This window comes from Alexandromys fortis, unplaced genomic scaffold, assembly GCF_014885135.2.
Source record: "Alexandromys fortis isolate MF-2015 unplaced genomic scaffold, M_Fortis_MF-2015_v1.1 scaffold_3, whole genome shotgun sequence".
Classification (NCBI taxonomy): domain Eukaryota; kingdom Metazoa; phylum Chordata; class Mammalia; order Rodentia; family Cricetidae; genus Alexandromys; species Alexandromys fortis.
Genome location: NW_026067909.1, coordinates 11,224,167 through 11,242,073, shown reverse-complemented (window position 1 = coordinate 11,242,073; position 17,907 = coordinate 11,224,167). Strand labels below are relative to the sequence as shown.

Sequence of the window (17,907 nt, the reverse complement as noted above, 5' to 3'; positions counted from 1 at the left end):
ATTTCAAAAGCAGACAATGCTTTTTTATTTATCTGCTTACTTCTAATGTGCATGAGAGTTTTGCCTGCATGTGAAAATGTATATAACAATCTTCTCGGCTGCCTAAGGAGGTCAGGAAAGAGCATTGGGTCCCTGTAACTGGAGTTAACAGATGTTTGTGAGCCACCAGTGGGTACTGGGAACAGATTTGGGGTCCTGTGCAAGAGCAGTCAGTGCTCTTAACCACTGAGCCATCTCCCCAGCCTTCACACAGACAATACTGTTGGTGAGGACCCACAGCTACCGTGGTGGTGCCCAGGGTGGTGATAGCAAAGTCAGTGGCAGCCATCTTGCCAGAGGGCTTGGCAGCTTCTGAACATGCTGATCCCCCCACTCAGGGACTGGGGGTGGGGGAGTTACTGGAGAGCAACAGAGGCAAGAACAACGCCAGAGCATGTGTGCAGTGCTCATGGCTGCTTTCATCATAATAACCAAACCCCAGAGACGGCTCAGATGTCCATCAGCCTGTGGACGGGTAAACAAGCTGCAGTACATTTTATCCTTTCCAAATGAAAGAATCAACCAGAGCACAGACCAGAAGCAGACGGGCCTCAAGTGAGCCCTGCAAAGTGATGGGAGCCAGACGTGGGGCTTCATGCTGCACAGTCTCATTCTCAGGGGGACAGGATAGTTCCCAGGTGCAGGTGCAGGAATGGGCTGTGGTACAGGGCGTACAGAGCGTGTGAAGGAACTCAATTTGGCCTAGGAATTTGCCAGAACTCACTGAACCGGACGTCTCACATGGGAGAGAGTTTTGCAGCATATAAGTTAAGCCCAACAAAGCTAAATCTAAGGCAAGAAAACTGAAACACACACAAGAGAAGCCTATGAGATGGGTGGGTCACTGGTGGCGTTTTCAAAAGTTGAAATAGGAGCCAGCAAGATGATTCGGCGGGGAAAGGTGTCTGCCACAAAAGCCTGGCACCCTGAATTTGATCCTTGAATTCCCGGAAAGGTGGAAGGAGAAAACCAACTCTACAGAGTTTTCCTCTGGCCTCCACATGTCTCTCAAGGCATACGTACTCATATGCATGCACAGATAGGCATGCAGAATAATAAGTAAATAAAGTCTTTAAATGTTTGCAAAGTTTAAATACTAAAAAGAAAGATAAGCTAAGGTTTTGGAGACTTAAAAAGGAAACATCCCACATTAGGTTGGCTGTAGGCACTTATGCCACACCTCCTGAGCACTGGGTCGGTTCTAGCTCCAGCATTGACCACCACCCCTTCTCTAACCTCCTCCCTTAGCCTCTGGGAGTCCAGCCCAGCTGTGATCCCCTCAGCATCTTTCCTGGGAGGGGACGACCAAGGGACTCTCACATCAGGCTCATCTTGTTGCTCTTAGCACTTGTCATAAACTCTCAAGGGCAACTGGGGCTCTGTTATGCCTTGGGCCTGGCATCCAAGACATGGGTGCAGAAGACTGGAGAGGGTGAATATCACTGCATATCTGTTTGTGTCTTGGTCCCTAACTGAGCATGGTATCACTATGCAACCTGCCCAGCAGCCTTGGGGGCTCAGTTATAAACACAGAGTTCTGGGCCTTCAGCCACAGGAGAGGGAGCCAACCAAGTAACAGCAAGAATAGACAACCCACAGCATGCAAGAACTACTACAGCCTATGTTATGGTTCCTCCCATGCTAAGGTCACCCTGAAAGTCTGCCCTCCAGGGGGACAGTGATGCTTATAAGACAAAGTCCAGAGCCAGCGAGGGTACAGGGTGAAGCTGACCTCACTGTCAGCAGCTTGGGCCTTAGCCTGATACCTCTGTCCACTGGTATATTACATTTGGTTGACACCTGCTTTAACATTGCTGAAGATGTCAGGAGCCATGCTCCTAATGACTCACTTCTAGGGTCTGTCCCCTGTCCCTCCCAGGTGTGCCTACTGCCTTCCCTAATGTCTGTGGGCTCCCACACCTCCCAGTCACCATACCTAAGTTTCTGCTTGGGAACACCAGGGTCCCCTTCCTACTACTCTGTGGAAGATACAATGGGTGTCAGCTTATGGCCCCACATGGCCCCACATGGCCCCACATGTCAGGGTACACATGGTCACATAGGTATATGGCACCACATGTAGTCGCTCACAGTTACTTCCCACAAGACATCCTGAGGCCTATCGGGCGCCTGGCAGCTGGAGTGCAGCAGGGCACACAGGGCCTCTTGTTTCTCCTCAGGTGCTGGGATAGAGGCCCACCCTCCTGGCAGCCACACGGCATGATTACTGGAAGTATCCCAGGACTTCAGGCAGGTCCTTGGGTACTGGTAGGCACTTTGCTTCCATCCTGTTTCCATGACCCCCGAGGGTCATGTAGCATTTCAACTCTTCAGATGGAAAACCAGGGCCCCAAATTGATTTCAAAGGCAGGCAGAAGTGGAAGAGGTGGCAGAAAAGCAGAGCCAGCCCAACAAAGGATGCCCCCAGGTGCCCAGTCCAGGTACACCCTAGCCTAGAGACAGCACCTCAGTATCCAAGCAGTCTGCCTTCCCTGCAATATGACTCCACTGGCTCATGGTACCCAACGAGATGCTGGAGCCTAATAATGTCCACTGTAATGTGGAAGACCCAGGGCTGTAAGGTGACCGTGGCCACTGGAAGCAGTCCTTCGTGGGGAAAAGGACTCTGGCACCTAGCCTGGAGACAGCGCTAAGACTAGGACACCTGGTTTTGTCCGGGCACCCAATACCTGTCACCAAACATCCTTCAAAGTGCTGGTGTTTGAGTCAGAGCAGTTCACAGGAGTCGGGGTGCGGGCAGGGAACAGAGCCCCTTTGTTCCCTCCAAATGTGCCCTTACTTTGCCCCAAGTTGAGAGTGGCACCTCCACATAAGTTGGGCCAGCAATTCATTCTCTCTCTCTCTCTCTCTCTCTCTCTCTCTCTCTCTCTCTCTCTCTCTCTCTCTCCATGTGTGTATAATCCAAGTCAATTAGCCTAGGTCTAGAGCCCAGTATTCCCATGTGTATGTACATGCACGAGTACATGTGCGTGCACACATGCATGTGTGTGTATGCGCATACACACGTACAACAAGCAGGGTCAAAGAGTGATGGATAAGACTCACCTTCAAGGGGGTTATTGTATCCAATCTCCTCCTCTACATACCTACAAACACTGCTTAAGAAAAAGTTTCCCCAAGGAATTGGCGAACTCCGGAGATGTCTTCCAGAGCCTGGCCATTGACAGGCGTGTAAATGTGTCCCCTTGGGGTACCCCAACTGCATCTAAAACTCTAAAAAAGGGAATGCGAGCAGTTATGGAAGCATTTTGGTTACATGGGAATTTTCTTTGTCTGACTTGTAATCTTCTGAGTAAATATAAGAATGCAGTCAGTGACACGAAGGTTTATATGTGTGTGTCCCACCCCATCTCTTATTTCTTCAACACGGCCAAATTTGGTTCTGATTGAGAATGTAAACCTGTTGGGATCAGTGAAAGCCTCTCTAGACCCCCTGAGTCAAGCCTAGTCCAGGTGTGTGTCTGCATGACTCATGCAGGCAGTGACCTTCAGGTCCACAGCACTGGCTCCCACGTGGAGAGGAGGGTGTTTCCTTCAGTTCCTACCATCCTTGGCCCCCATCATCCTATACACAAGTCCAAGTCTTGTAGCAACCCACAGCCGCCAACTCTCATTCTCCTTCCACTCTGACACCTGGAATCCTTGCAGCTCTGGTCACCCATGCCAGGCATACCAGGCTTACTGAAGGTCCTGCTGGGTATTGTCTCTTCTGATGGGAATACCAGAACCCAACCCTCTTCCCATTCCTACTATAGGATCCCTATTGCTCACTGAACAAAGCTACTCAGGACCCCTCTGCTGAGAACTGAAGGCCTGCCCCCATGTCACCTGCCATCTCTTTGTTCTCTGATAATAAAAATATACTCACAAAGGCTCTGACAAAGGTGAGACCAAGAACCTCAGCCATGGCAGTAAACACAGGGAGGGCCCACTAAATCTACTAGAGAAAGAGATTTTGATTCACAAGGCCCAAGTACATGCTTCATACAAGGAATGTACTCTGTGCATCAAGTCACAAACAGTTTGAAATGAAGATGGATGAAAAGACATACATACCATGTACATATTAATAGAAGAAAAGACCAGAGCAAACTAAACTAAACAGAAGGCAATTTCATAACAGCAGACAGGCAAAGACATCAGGAGGACATTGCAACCCTAAACACAAACACACCTAATAAAAGGACTTCAAAACACACTGAGTAAAACCTGTAAGAACTACAGCTTCCTTCACAGTAGGGGACCTCAACACCAGTCTCTCGGTGACAGAGGGAAAGAGGATGCGGAAGATCAGCAAGGACATGGCCAAGATAGACCACGTTGTCACCCACAGTGCCAGGTCTGTAGAGCGGGCCTCCCAGCACCAGCAGAATAAGCACGCGTACGTGCTCTTAGAGAGTATCTACCAATGTAAACCTGATCCTGGACCCTAAACTGAGCCTTACTAAGCTGTGATGGAGCCAAGGCATATTGAGTATTTTCTATAATCAAAACCAGATCCAGGTAGAAGTCAGTGAGGGGGAGGGAACAATCAAGAATGCCTGTGCTCCGTGGATTCAGTCCTAAATAATCTATGTGTCAAGGGAAACATACCCTTTCACAAGATGGCAACTGACGAGTCTACTCCCGATGGGTGGGAACAAAATATGGCCACCCTTTCTGCACCTGTTGAACACTGTCGAATCAAGGCTAGACATGCCATCAGGTAAGAAAAGAAACCCACAGTCCCAGTCCCAAGGAAGAGAAAAGTCTTTCCTCACCAGCAGCCCACATTGTTAATGCCACATGACAACAACGGCACCTACAAGAAGCTTCTAGAATTAACAAGATAAATTTGCCAAAATGTCTGCAGTTCTCAATAAAGAATCAGATTTAACAGACCCATGACCATTAAATTCTACTTACAACCTTTTCATGGAGAGAAGTTGGGCTCAGATGGCATCAGGAGGAAACCCACTAAATACAAGAAAAGAGAAAAAACCAACTTGGCTCAGCAAGAGCATCAATAAATAAATAAATAGACAAACAAACAAACAGCTGGAGCTGGAGAGATGGCTCTGTGATTCAGAGCACTGGTTGCTCTTCCAGAGGACCCTGGTTCAATTCCCAGCAACCACATGGTTGCTCACAAGCATCTGTAACTCCAGTGCCAGGGGATTTGATGCACTTTTCTGACCTCCACAGGCTCCAGGCATGCGTGTGGTACACAGTTATGCCTGTAGGGAAAGCACCCATGCACATAAAATAATTCTAAAATAAACTTGGAAAAAAAAGAACAACATATACCTTGAAAACAGGTGTTCAAGATACCTGGATACTGAGACCTGTAAGACATCTCTGACAGAAATTAAGTTGAGGGCCAAGGAGATGGTTCAGTTGGTAAAGGCACATGTCACCAAGCCAGATGAACTTGAGTCTGATCTCCAGAACCCATACGGTGGAAGACTGACTCCTACAAATAGCCCTCTGGCCATGACACACATGCTAAGGCATGGACACTGACACAAATTTATTTTTTTAATAAAGAAAGAAATTTAAGCTCAAACTAGGATGTGTATACTCTTATAGTGCTAAGAGGCCAAGTCTTAGCACTATTTTGACGTTCAGGTTCGTATCTCCAGTAAAATTCCACACTGCTTCTTCATAAAAACAAGCAAGCTGCTCCTAAAAGTTATAGAGACATGCAAAAGACCAAGAAATAGCCAAACTACTTGAAAAATAAAAGTAAACTTCACAAATGACTGTTTTTTGCTGCTCTACCTTAATGACAGTGAGGACACTATGGCAGCCCAGGAAGACAGATCAGTGGCTCAGGACAGAGTCTGGCAGATCACTCTCTTGTGGCACACTAGACTTTAAGAAGGATGGCAAGAGACTTGGGAGGGAAAGGAGATTCTTTCCAGCAAATGGTAGTAGGATCAATTCAACATCCATATGAAGAAGTTAAGACTGCCAACTCCATTCCACACAAGGGGCTGGCAATAACTCTGGGGTACACTGCCTAAGCAAGCAAGACAACTAAGTTCGGATCCCCAGCACCCATATGAAAAGTCAGGCATGGCTGCATGTGACTGTGACCCCAGCACTGAAGGTGGAGACTGGTGGTGGATCCTGGGGCTTTGCAGGTCAGACCGTTCAGCTGCAACAGTGAGCTTCAGGTTCAGTGAGAGACAAACACTAAAGTGGAAAGCAGTCGGGGGGAGATTGATGTCTGTCTACCTCTCGCTTCACATGCACCTCAGTGGGCGAGCCACTTACTCTGGGCTGAGAATGTTCACATTTGATGTTCCCTGAAACAATCCATGTATGTCCTAGGAGCAGGGCAACCCACTGTTTTCTGACCGAGGAGTAAACAGAGGTCCAGAGACAGTACTTCACACGAATCCACCAGGCTGCCTCAGGCCTCTGGACTCCTGCCACCTCCATGACTGTTCTCCACCACACCCTCACAGGCCACTGAATGCTCCCTGTCACCCCTAGGCCATCGACTGCCCCTTAGCAGGAGCTAGGTTTGGAGCCTGTTGCTGCAATCCCTTTCAGAGAAAGAGGTGTTAGTTATCCCATTGCCTCATTCCCAGGACAAGGGGCCTTCAGATATGGAGTGCAGGGATGGCTTCATAAATGTCTGAGCATGATGGGTCAGGCCCAGCTTCACCTCCAGGCTTTGGTAGCAACCGCTAGGTCCAGGGACCTGTTTTTTTGTTGGCAATACTTAGTATTGGCAGGGATAGAGCCTCATCCATGAACAAGAAGAGACACAGCCCTGTTAAAGAATGTAAAATAAGCCAGGTGGTGGTGGCACACGCCTTTAATCCCAGCACTCGGGAGGCAGAGGCAGGCAGATCTTTGTGAGTTTGAGGCCAGCCTGTTCTAGGACAGGCTCCAAGGCTACAGAGAAACTCTGTCTCAAAAAAAAAAAAAAAAAAAAAAAAAAAAAACCAAGCAAACAAAAAAAGAAATGTAAAATACTGACTGGGGCTCCTCACCCAGCTCAGTAGACAGCACATCCACCTAGCATGCAGGAAGCCCTGGGTTTGATCCCCAGTAGCACATAAACTGTGTGTGGCTGTGCAGGCCTGTAATCCCAGAGCTGAGAGCTGGAAGAGAGGGATCAGTTCTAGATCATTTTCAGCTACATAGGGAATTAGAGGATAGACCCATGTTAAGAAAGGAAGAGAAGGAGGAAGGAAAGGAAGGAAGAAGGGAGGGAGGGAAGGAGAAAGAGAGGGAGGAAAGGAGGGAAGGGAAGAGGGATGAAGGGAAGAAAGGAAGAAAAAATAAACATGATGTGAAATCAAGATTCCCTCAGGCCCCCAGAGCCCCACGGTCTCCCCTCTGCAGGGGTGGAACTCCCAGCCCACACTTGATATTTTGTTCTTTTCCAGGCTTCTTATGCTGACAGTTCCTGAATTAAATGTGCAAATGGAATGGAACCAAGGAGGGGACCCACTCCCCACAGACCCAGGTCCAAGCAGAACATTCGAGTTGTATATGTATGCGACTCCAACTTGCATTCAGGTAAGAGCGGTGCACACAGGCCAGGCACTTGTGTGCCTCCACAGACTTCTTTGTGTTTATGTGTGTGTACCCTGAACATGCGTATCCCAATCCAGTGTCCCAGCTGCACCAGGCTGCCTTTTCTTACTAACAACCTGCTATTTAGCAATCCTGAGCAAGTGTGGAAGCCATTGTCACCATTTGCAGCTCCTAGCCTCTTTTGTAGATCACAAGTGCCGGGTCCACCTGCAATTCAGCCCCCCCGAGCCACATCTCCAGAGCAGAGTCTGTGTTATAAATAACCAACAGAACACAAAGCCTTGACACCAGGGGCCAGGATGTGTCTTCCCAAGCATCACTCACATGGGGGAGGCGAGCATAGCTCCTGGTTGCCACGACCCTGAAGGTACTTGAGTACGTACTCCATTTCTCAAGCCCAGCAGTCCAGACACACTGAGATGGCCTCTGGGTCAGAGCACCTCCCACAGCTATTGAAGACGGCTACCGGGCCCCCAGCCCCCAATCCCAAAACCCCACTTGTTCTATGCAGAGTCCCCAGCCGCCATGCAGCCTCATCGCCAGGAGACAGAGAGTCTACTGAAGCTGCTGCTGGAGCCTTCCTTCACCGGTCAGCTCAAAAAAGCAAGGGGCCAGGGGGCCTGGGTGCTCAAGTGTGCCTCTCGACCCTAAGAGGCTGCCCCCAGCCCCCTCCCTCCCTCCCACCTGCAAAGTCACACAATGACATGCTTCAATAGCACACAGCCTGGGCCTCTGGTTTTCGTTCTGAGTGACCCTGGGAGGCCAAGAACGTGATGGGAGCCCGTCTGAGTGTGATGCCCTGGGGGACACTCAGGGCCCCAGCCTGCGCCACTCAGGCAGCCCCCGCTCATCCAGGCAGACAGCTGGCGGGCTCCACTACCGAGCTGTGCCCCTCAGCCATGAGGCCCTGCGGCTCATCCTCTCACCCCCAACACAGTCCCCAAACAGCCCCCGGGCGCCCCACTGGAGAGGGGGTGCCAGGGCGGCCTGCTCAGCCCACCCCACTATATTATGTCAGCTGTTAGCCCGCACTTAAAGCGAGGCGCTCCAGCTGGCCAGGGTCAGATGTAAAAACAAGGGCCTAACAAAACCCTGCCACCCCCCAGCTACTCTGAACTGGAGACCCCCACCGCATGCAGCACTCGCTGAGGAGGCTCTTCCCAGACTCAGGCAGAGTATAAAGGAAACACCTGTCCCTGGCCGGCACACTCTAATCCCACTAAACCCGAGTGGAGAACCACCCCCAGCAGGCCAGCTTCTACCCCAGGTCTGACGTTTTTGCCTTGGGCCTAAAGGATGGATGGTCGAGAAGACAGAGAAGAGAACCCACTGCTCTAGGAAGTAGAGGCCTCCTTGTGCCCCAGCCAGACCCCAAGCTGCAGAGATCAGAGTGCCCAGGGAACTCCCCACCCCCGACACACACCTACTTCCTGGAGTCTGTGAATGAGACCCTGCCTGCCTTAGGATCCTTGGTTCCTGAACAGTTGTCCTCCTTTAGAAGCTCCTGACACAGAGTGGTCTTTCCTACTGACATGGGAGCCCCATGTGACCCTGTTGTAAGCCAGGACCCCAAAGAGCCACTGGACGCCCCACACACGGCCACCCAGGCTAATTTATCGTTCCTTACCAACCTGGAGCTGAGTCAGCACAATTGTTAGGAAAGGGACAGGGAGAGTAGAGGGTGGGGAGAGGGAAGGAGGGGAGTATGAGACCACCCAGATACCTGGAGGCCCTGGGAGGGGGCTGGGAAGTCATGAGCAAGCACATTACACAGAAATGCGTGTGTGTGCCCCCCCACACACACGGGGGTGTCCTGGTGCTGGCCCAGTCACCCCTTGCAGTTTCCCTGACCAGGAGGATGATCTTTGGGGTCCCAGGGTGACATGGGGATGGCAGGCTCCCAAGAAGATTTGAGGACTAAAACAGAACTATAAAATGGGAAGGGGAGGGTCCCCCTCATTGGTTTGGTCCATGTGACAAGATGAAATGCTAAGCGCAGCACTGACCACATGCTCATGAGGAAACAACAAGAGCTGGTACAACATGGGCCTCTCCCCATGTTTCTATACAGAACCTGGGCCTTGTTACTAAGACTCAGCAGCCATCCAGTGTGGAGACTGACCCACCATCCACAGCACATACAATATCTGTTGTATAACTTGAGTCAGTGAAGGCCTCGAAGACAAGTGGTTAGTACTCAGGTCAGGGTATGGGGAACCCTCAAACAGGGCCTCTTCCTGACTCTCCAAGGGGTCGTCTTGAGGCCATGAGAACCTGCTGCTAGGCACACACCAAGGCCTCTTCTCTTTTCCTTTGGGCTCAGGGTCACCTGACAATGATGTGGAGATGAGCCCTGAAGGAAGAGCAATGTGGAACAGGACCTTTAAAGCCAGCTAGGTCATGGCTTTCCACCTACAGAGCCTCCAGAAGACCAGCCCTGCCTGTATTCCCAATCCTTCCTAGGAGCCTCCAGCTGATTCTCGCGTGCTCCATAGTAAGGAATGATTGTATGCCCTTCCCATAGTTTCTTTACTTTCCTCTCTCTCCTGCCCCAGGCTTCTCATGATTCTGTCGTGTTCTGAACGTGATATGTGATGATTCTTGTCACTATACACTTGGTTCTTCCCAGTGAATGCAGAAACCAGAGCTGTGTCCGGCAGGACCCTCCACACTAAGGCCTGGGAGGTTCAGGAAATCTGGTGGCAGCTGAGGATGCTGGCCTTCCTGCTCTTACAGAATACAAGCCTTGCGCAAAGGAAACAGGGCAGGGTGGTGGCCAGTTTAAACCCCATAAACCTGACAACCTAGAATCCATGGCCTTTAAATTGTGTACACTGTGGCAGAGATGGCCTGCCCTGCCATTTCTACCCCAGATCCTAATGTGACCTCCTAGGAGATATGTCCCATGCATCCTAGTTTCATTTTTGTTGCTTTGACAAAATATCCTGGGGGGGGGACAACTTAGGAGAAGAAGAGAAAGGGCATATTTTAGCTTACAATTCCAAGGTATAGTCCATCACTGTGGGGAAGTCAAGACAGGAACTTCAAACAGTTGGTCACATCTCAGTCACTGCCAAGAGCAGAGAGAAATGAATGCATGCATGCTCACTTGCTCGCTTGCCTGTGCTCAGTTCTATTTCTCCACTCTTACTCAGTCCAGGAGCCTCGACTAGGGAATGGTGCCGCCCACAGTGGGCTAGGTCTTCCCACATCAATTAACTTCGGACAATCACCCACAGATGTGCCCACAGGTTAGCCCAGTGCAGGCGATCCCTCTCTTTCCAGGTGATCCCAGGTTGTGTGGAGTTGACCATTAAAGTCAACCAATGCTGTTACAAAGGAGAAGGTCTTCTCCTAGAGGCACACACTGGCTTTCTAAAAATAAGGGACACAATCTCAGTGACTCGGGAAAACCCCACCACGATGTATTTATAGAGAGAAAAATATTGGCATAGATGGAATAGAGAAAACCAACTAGTGGTAGAGTCATCCAAAGTGGCATGAACAAGGCACAGCTGTCTTGTATGTCAACATGGGAACACAGAAGTGTGGGACCGTGCAGCATGCCCATGGGGTCAGGACACAGCAATCTAAGTACCATTTTACTGCACGTGCTTCGTGTGAAACCAGGGGGAGTAGGAGTTCAAGGCCACTCACAGAGTTGCCAGACGTGTCTGCACAGGCTTTTCACCCCAGTGCTCAGGAGGCAGAGGTAGGTGAATCTCTGACTTGGAAGCCACTGTGGACTACACAAGATACTGTCTCAAAACAATGAAAACTAATGAAACAAAGTATACCAGTGACCACTATTCTGCAAATTCTCCTGTTAAACAGAATGGGGCTTGCCCACCTTCTCAGAGGCCATAAAGTACTTGCTGTAAGCTTCAAGGGCCACACAGTCTCTATCCTGGCTCAGAAACAAAAACTACGGAGTCCACAAGCCTGTGGACTCTATTCTGCCACGCCCTTCTTGGCCCCTAGCAACATAGGTGGGGTCTCAGCCTCCCAGGCAATCTTTATATTCTCTAGTAGCTGAAAAAGAAGATACCAGGAGAGCTGCCCACCATGCCTGCCCCAGCCCATGGACAACATAATAATACACAAAAGACTCTGGAAGAATCCGGCTCTGTCGAAGGGGCAGCTAGGAGGCAAGAGCTTTGCTGCAGCTCAACATGGCAGGCATTTCTAGAAACCTGGCAGGACACATGAGCTCTGAGCCCAGCCAGTATGACTTTCCTGCGTAACTCTGAGGCCTTGAGATCCCTAGAAGCAGCCCAGCCCCATCCATTCACCTAGGTCACTCCCAAGACTAGAGGCCACACACACCCCCCACAGACCAAACCACAGAGCAGCTGTCTCCCTGGAGAGAGTGCCAGCAATTCCTGAAGAGTACCCCCCATGCCTCCTGAGCTCTAGATGCCCTGGGGGCTACACACAGAGCTAGGCCTCAACGCCAGCCCCAGGTGCTCCTTGCAGATGGCCATGAGGACTGGCCTCCACGTCCACGGGGCCCTTTGGTGTGAGTTTGGGGTGTGAATCTGGAGCCTGTGTCCCATCAGCCCAAAGCCTGAAACATAGTTGGAGCTTCATAGATATTCTCTGCCTCAATGAATCTAGGAGAAAACAACTCAGCCAAAGAGGTGGGCATCTTGCGTGCATGGGGTGAGGGCATCTTGTAAAGTAGAAAATTATAAGCTAGGACAGTAGGATCCTGGAGCGCTGGGGACACAGGGACAGAATGCCCCCTCTAGGGGGCCCAGGAAAGAGCCGGGAACTCCATTGGTTAGCTGGCTGACACCCTAAGGAGTTGTAAGAACTAGACCTCTCCAAGCAGAGAGTTGGAGCCTCACAGGGAGCCAGCCTTAAGTTTGTCCATGGAAAACTCAAGTCACCCACTGGTCTCCTGACCTTGGGCAGCAGTGATTGAACCTACAGGAGTCTCCTTCCCTCGGCTGCAAACTGTCTTCAGGGACAGGGTCAGTGTGAAGATACTGGCTTCCACGCGTGTAGCCAATGACAGGTGTGGTATTAATGCCCCCACAAGAGATTCCAGACAGGACACCAGACCAGGCAGTGTGACACACGGCCAAATGTAGTACAAATGCCAACACCGCACCTGGTACAACCTGAGCCGGGTCGTAGCCAAAAAACAAGACACCAACTACGATTCCAGGCAGCAGAAGATCAAGAGATAGGGACTCACTCTACAACAGATAGAGCGTGAAAACAAACGAAACCAAGGCAAAGCTCAGCTACAGGACAAAGAAAGACATGAAGCTAGGCGCTGAATTTAACGCCAGTAAGTCTCTCCTGGCAGGAAAGGGTGTGAAAATGAAGGCAAGCACATGAGGCCCTGCCGAGTGTGAACGAGGGTCTGGGACCTAGGGAACTGACCTTGTTCCACATGAAAGTGGGACCCACGGAGGGCTGTCTCTAGGACTCAGAGAACCCACAGGATCTCATTTTGCCCCTGGGAAACTGAGGCCTGCCAAGAGAGTTGCAGAAAGCCAGGGCGGGCCAGGAAGGGTCCAGCTGCAGGGAGGTGGGTCGCCCCTGCGGGGCCAGGGAGCCTCACAGTCAGGGAGGAAGCTGGAGAGATGACCTCATCCCCCAGGCCTCCGGCCGCGGCTCACAGGGGTTTTAACCGCAGGCATGGCGGGACAGTTCCCTGGTATGCGGGCCACGGGGCTCACGGAGCTGGAGTTTGTGTTAGTACTTTTTCAATGCAGCTGTCTTTGTGTGGGATTTGAAAACAAGCTGGGGTTTGAGAGACAAAAAACAGCCCTGCACCTGGGCCTGGCCAGGGTCTCCTATTGCAAACAGGGGTGGGTGGGTTTGGCGGCATGCATGCACATCCAGCAGGCGTGCACACACATGTGCGCCACGTCCACAGATGCACGTGAAGCCTGCTCTGGATTCAGAAGCAGGATTGGGGTGGGGGATGCCCTCCTTGGGGCCACAAACAGGTTTCAAGGCCAAGCACACCTACAACACGCATGATCAAAGTTCCAGCCAGATCCTGGCCTGGCAGGGTCCAGATTTCTCCAAGAACAGCTTTTCAGGCCCAGGGAATATGCCTGGCTCAGCAGAATGCTTAATCCCTCGGAGGCCGCCTGGCTTCCTTGGCCCTGCTGAGATAACAGGGCTCTGGCACCGCGAAAGCCAGGCGCTGAGGCAGGAGTATCGGCGCTGGGGTTGGGGAACGCAGCCTCGCGTGACTTCTTCTCCGCCATTTACCCACTGTGTTCCCAGAATCCCTCACAACGCTCCCTCGCCCTGGGCCCCCGTGGGGCACCCCAGGCTGTGGTTTGGGCTCCTGCGCTCAGCACTCTGGGCTGGTCCCAAGGGCTGCCGAAATGCGTATGACAAGAGCGCCACCTGGTGTCTCTACAGCCCAGCGGAGGCTGCCTTGTCCTTAGCCCCAAGGCTTAAACAAATAACCTTTGCTTCTTACCCAACTCCCATCCACCGCACGTATCACCTGCATTTTACACTGTGTCCCTCCGCCTGGGGCTCCAACAGTCATTCTTACCCCAGAGGCCTGGAATCCATAACCTTGATATCTGCCTGGGCTGGGACACAGCCACCCTCTGAGGGCCATGAGCGACTGGCCGGCCATCTGCTAAAGCACACAACTCCTCCTTACCTAGCGCTCTCATCAAGCATCCTTTCTTCCTGGAAGATATCACCATCCCATACACATGGCTCTTTGAGTCACACATTTCTCTCCTTGTCCCTATCTCTAGGCTGGGCACACGCCTGCCTTTTCCCTGCTGTCTCCAACACCACCTGTGGCCATGAGTCTAAAGGAAGCCTCTAGACGCAGCCAATTCAAACCCTAGAAGGTATGACCTTCAGAGGCCGGCAAGTGAGGACACAGCTTTGTTACAAAGTGGAGGAGAGTGATGGCCCTTGCTGCTCTGGCAGAGGTTCCAAGTTTGGATGGGCATCCATGTTGGGCAGTTCACAATCGTCTATAACTCCAGCTCCAGGAATCTGCCACACCCTCTTCTGGTTTTTGTGGGCACTGTACACACACACACACACACACACACACACACACACACACGTACACTCTCTCTCACACACACACACACACGTACACTCACACAAAGAATGTGGAAAAGACAAATGGGAAGGCCAAAGCTGAGGCTGATTCTCATCCCTACACTTTACAGATGGGGAAACTGGGGCTCAGGGGAGTCCCTATGGGGCATGCCTGGGAACAAGACTTAACAAGAAGGGGGTTGTGTATATACAATTTTTGGATATACAAATTTGAGCAGCTGGAATGTTGAGCCTCCTTGGCACAGTGGAAAGGTGTGAGAGAGATGTGAGCCTACTCACAGAATCCCGTCAGACCCAGGGTGCCCAGAAAAGAGCAGTGTTCCAGAAGGGAGTGTGCAGAGCTGACCAGAGGTCAGTCCTAGTAGCAGAGAATCAACTCTGCTGGGCACAGTGCCTGTGCAAAGGCCCTGAGGCAGTTGGGAGTGAGTGATGAGGAGGGAGGGGAGGATTGGAGATGGGGGGTACTTAAATGTGTAGCACTCTGAGGACCATGAAAGAGAAGTTGGAAAATATCTCATACCACCCAGGGAGCATCCAGGACACTTAAGGTTGTTCTATAAACTCTCTCCCTAGTTGTTGTGGGGCAGGAAGAGTCCAGGGAATGGGAAAGGGACAAAGGAGGTAATGAGGTCGCTGCCCTCACTGCAGTGGACAAAGAGCCACTTCTGGGAAGCAGAATAGACTGGGGCGGGGCTGCCTTCGGAGTAGGGGACCTGCTCACACAGAGGGAAGGGATTGGGGGGAGTGGACATCGCAAGGTCCCACCCACACTCGCCTTGCTCTGGAGCAGTAGGATCTATGTGGTGTGCAATTCCAAGAGTAGCCACCAGATGGTGTACAGGCCGCAGAAAGAGCCTGGCCCGAGGGAGGTGGTAGAGGCCACCAGGAGAGGGCGCCTAAGTCAGAAATTACTGTGGATGGGAGAGAGGGGCGACAATCACCCCAAATCTGGAGCTACCAGATGAGGATGTATTCATGAGTCCACACACAAAAAGACACATATTGACACATGAACATATAGTCACATATGAAAACACTGTTTACACATAGGCATGAACATAGCTGCAGATACAGATGCACAAATCAGTGTGAATAGGTACACGGGTATGCACAGGCAGACACGAAATAAAATATATGTAAATGTCCTCTCACACATGTACTCAGGCCAAACACACACATGCTTAGAGACACAGCTGTATACAGGAAGGTGTCCATCTGAATACACGGGTATATGCTTGCGTGAACACATTCTCATGAATGCATACACAAATGTGTGCTTGGAGACCTCCCAGGGGAACATCCTGACAGTCAGGCCCTGCTCAATATGGGAACAATCAGGGACTGTTGGCCCAGGCTCTCCAGACCAAGTCCCAGGCCAAGGACTCCAGAACCCTAGCTCCTTGGGGAGGAACCTGGGCCATTCCCCTCAGCAGCCACCAGATGCTATGTCCTCTCACAACACAGTCGGAGACCAGGCCTGTGTGACAGCCATTTCTGTAGCAGCAGGCAAGGGAACAATCCTGAGAAGAACCTATATGGATATCATCACACATAAGACCAAGGAACCCAGGGCCCTCTTGCCCCGTGAAAGGATGTAAGGGTCCTGTAAAAATCCCCAACAAAATAGAAAAGCTCCATCGGCCAGGTCATGAAAGATTATATTCTGGGACTGAGAGGTGTCACCCAGGAAAATGAGGCTGGTTGGCCAACACATCTAAAGAGATGCCAGCTAAAATTTGACAGCCAGGGGGTGGTGGCATACGCCTTAATCCCAGCACTCAGAAGGTAGAGACAGGCAGATCTCTGTGAGTTTGAGGCCAGCCTGGTCTAAAGAGCGAGTTTCAGGACAGGCTCCAAGCCTACAGAAAAATACTGTCTTGAAAAACAAAAACTAAACAAAAAAATTTGATAGCATCCTTCCTGCCAGTCAAATGGAACCAACTAGGAACAGGTATACTGTGTACTGACTGGATGTTGCTTTTGGAAAAGTCCAAGGAACTGACTCACACCTGAAGCCCAGTGATCATAGGTACAGGCACATCACAGGCTGAGGCCCACAGTGAGAAGTATCAGAAGTCACCCTCTAGTGACTACAACTTTCAATAATGTGCCTGTCCATGTTAGCAGTTGCCTAAAACACATGCAAAACCACAGTGACACCCACAGAGGCAGGCACACCACTACCTGGCACCACAGCCATGTGGGTATCCCCAGCATAGTGAACATGGGGTGCATCCTGGGTTGTATGCATTGACTTTCAGGCTGGGAGGGCCCCTGAAATATGCTACAGATCCTACTACAGGGTGCAGGATCCTGGCCAGATGAACCCTCCGGTGGCTTGTGGAGAAGAACTTGGTACTTCCAGGCAAGCTTCGTGTCTGATTTGGGCTACAGTGAAGACACACATCCTATGGTGGGGGGGGGGGAAGAGGGTCTTTGGGGTAACTGGCACTCTGTGCTGGAAAGTTAGGGGTAAGACGGAGCAGTGCCTGCCCACACTCTGGTGGAGACTCCCAAAGCCATTGGCAGTATCACCATGACTGCTCAAACCCAGAGAAGAAGACATCACATTCAGGCCAGAAACAGAGACCTCTATGACTCAGGAAAGAAATATTTCTTGTGGCTCAAAATCTAGAAGCAATAAAGGAAAGATAAAGCTGACACATGAAAAATGTGTGCCACTGGGCGGCAATCACTGTGATTCAAGATCTAGCAAGACAAACTTTCCCAGCTGACAGAGGGAACTGAGAAACACCTAAGGTGAAGGACGGCTATCTGTGATCATTTCCCCTACTAGGGTCAGGAACATCCTATCACAAGAGGAAAACACAAATGCATGCAAGCAGAAAGACGTTAGGCTGCGCCCTTCTAGGCTTTAGCACCGGTCATCATCTTGTGCCCACAGCCCCAGCCATGCTGCCCGGCCTTCCCAGCAGCATCATAACTGCATCGGCACTGTTTCTAAAGTGCACTTGGCCTCACATCTGGCCCAACAGTGAGTGGTGATGCATGGGTGTTCTGCTGTCATGGCAACTGGCTCCAGGCTCTGGACAGCCCTGCCAGACAGGGTCTGCCTCAGTTGCAATATCTGACCCTGGCCCTGTCCCAGGGCTCACAGCTGCCAGATAAACAGTCCTTTGGTCCTTTGGAGCATGTGGATTCACGCACTACACAGTACCCTGAAGGCACAGTTGGGTCCTCACATAGGGCAGGGTCACACGGGACAGTCCCCAAGTCTCTCAC

At 51.1% G+C, this 17,907-nt stretch overlaps 1 protein-coding gene across 1 annotated transcript in view; it reads right to left on the bottom strand.

The window, feature by feature from the left end:
• Positions 1 to 17,907, bottom strand: part of Kcnq1 (potassium voltage-gated channel subfamily Q member 1) — a 322,854-nt gene that overhangs the window by 261,138 nt on the left and 43,809 nt on the right. The gene's annotated exons all lie outside the window — the stretch shown is intronic.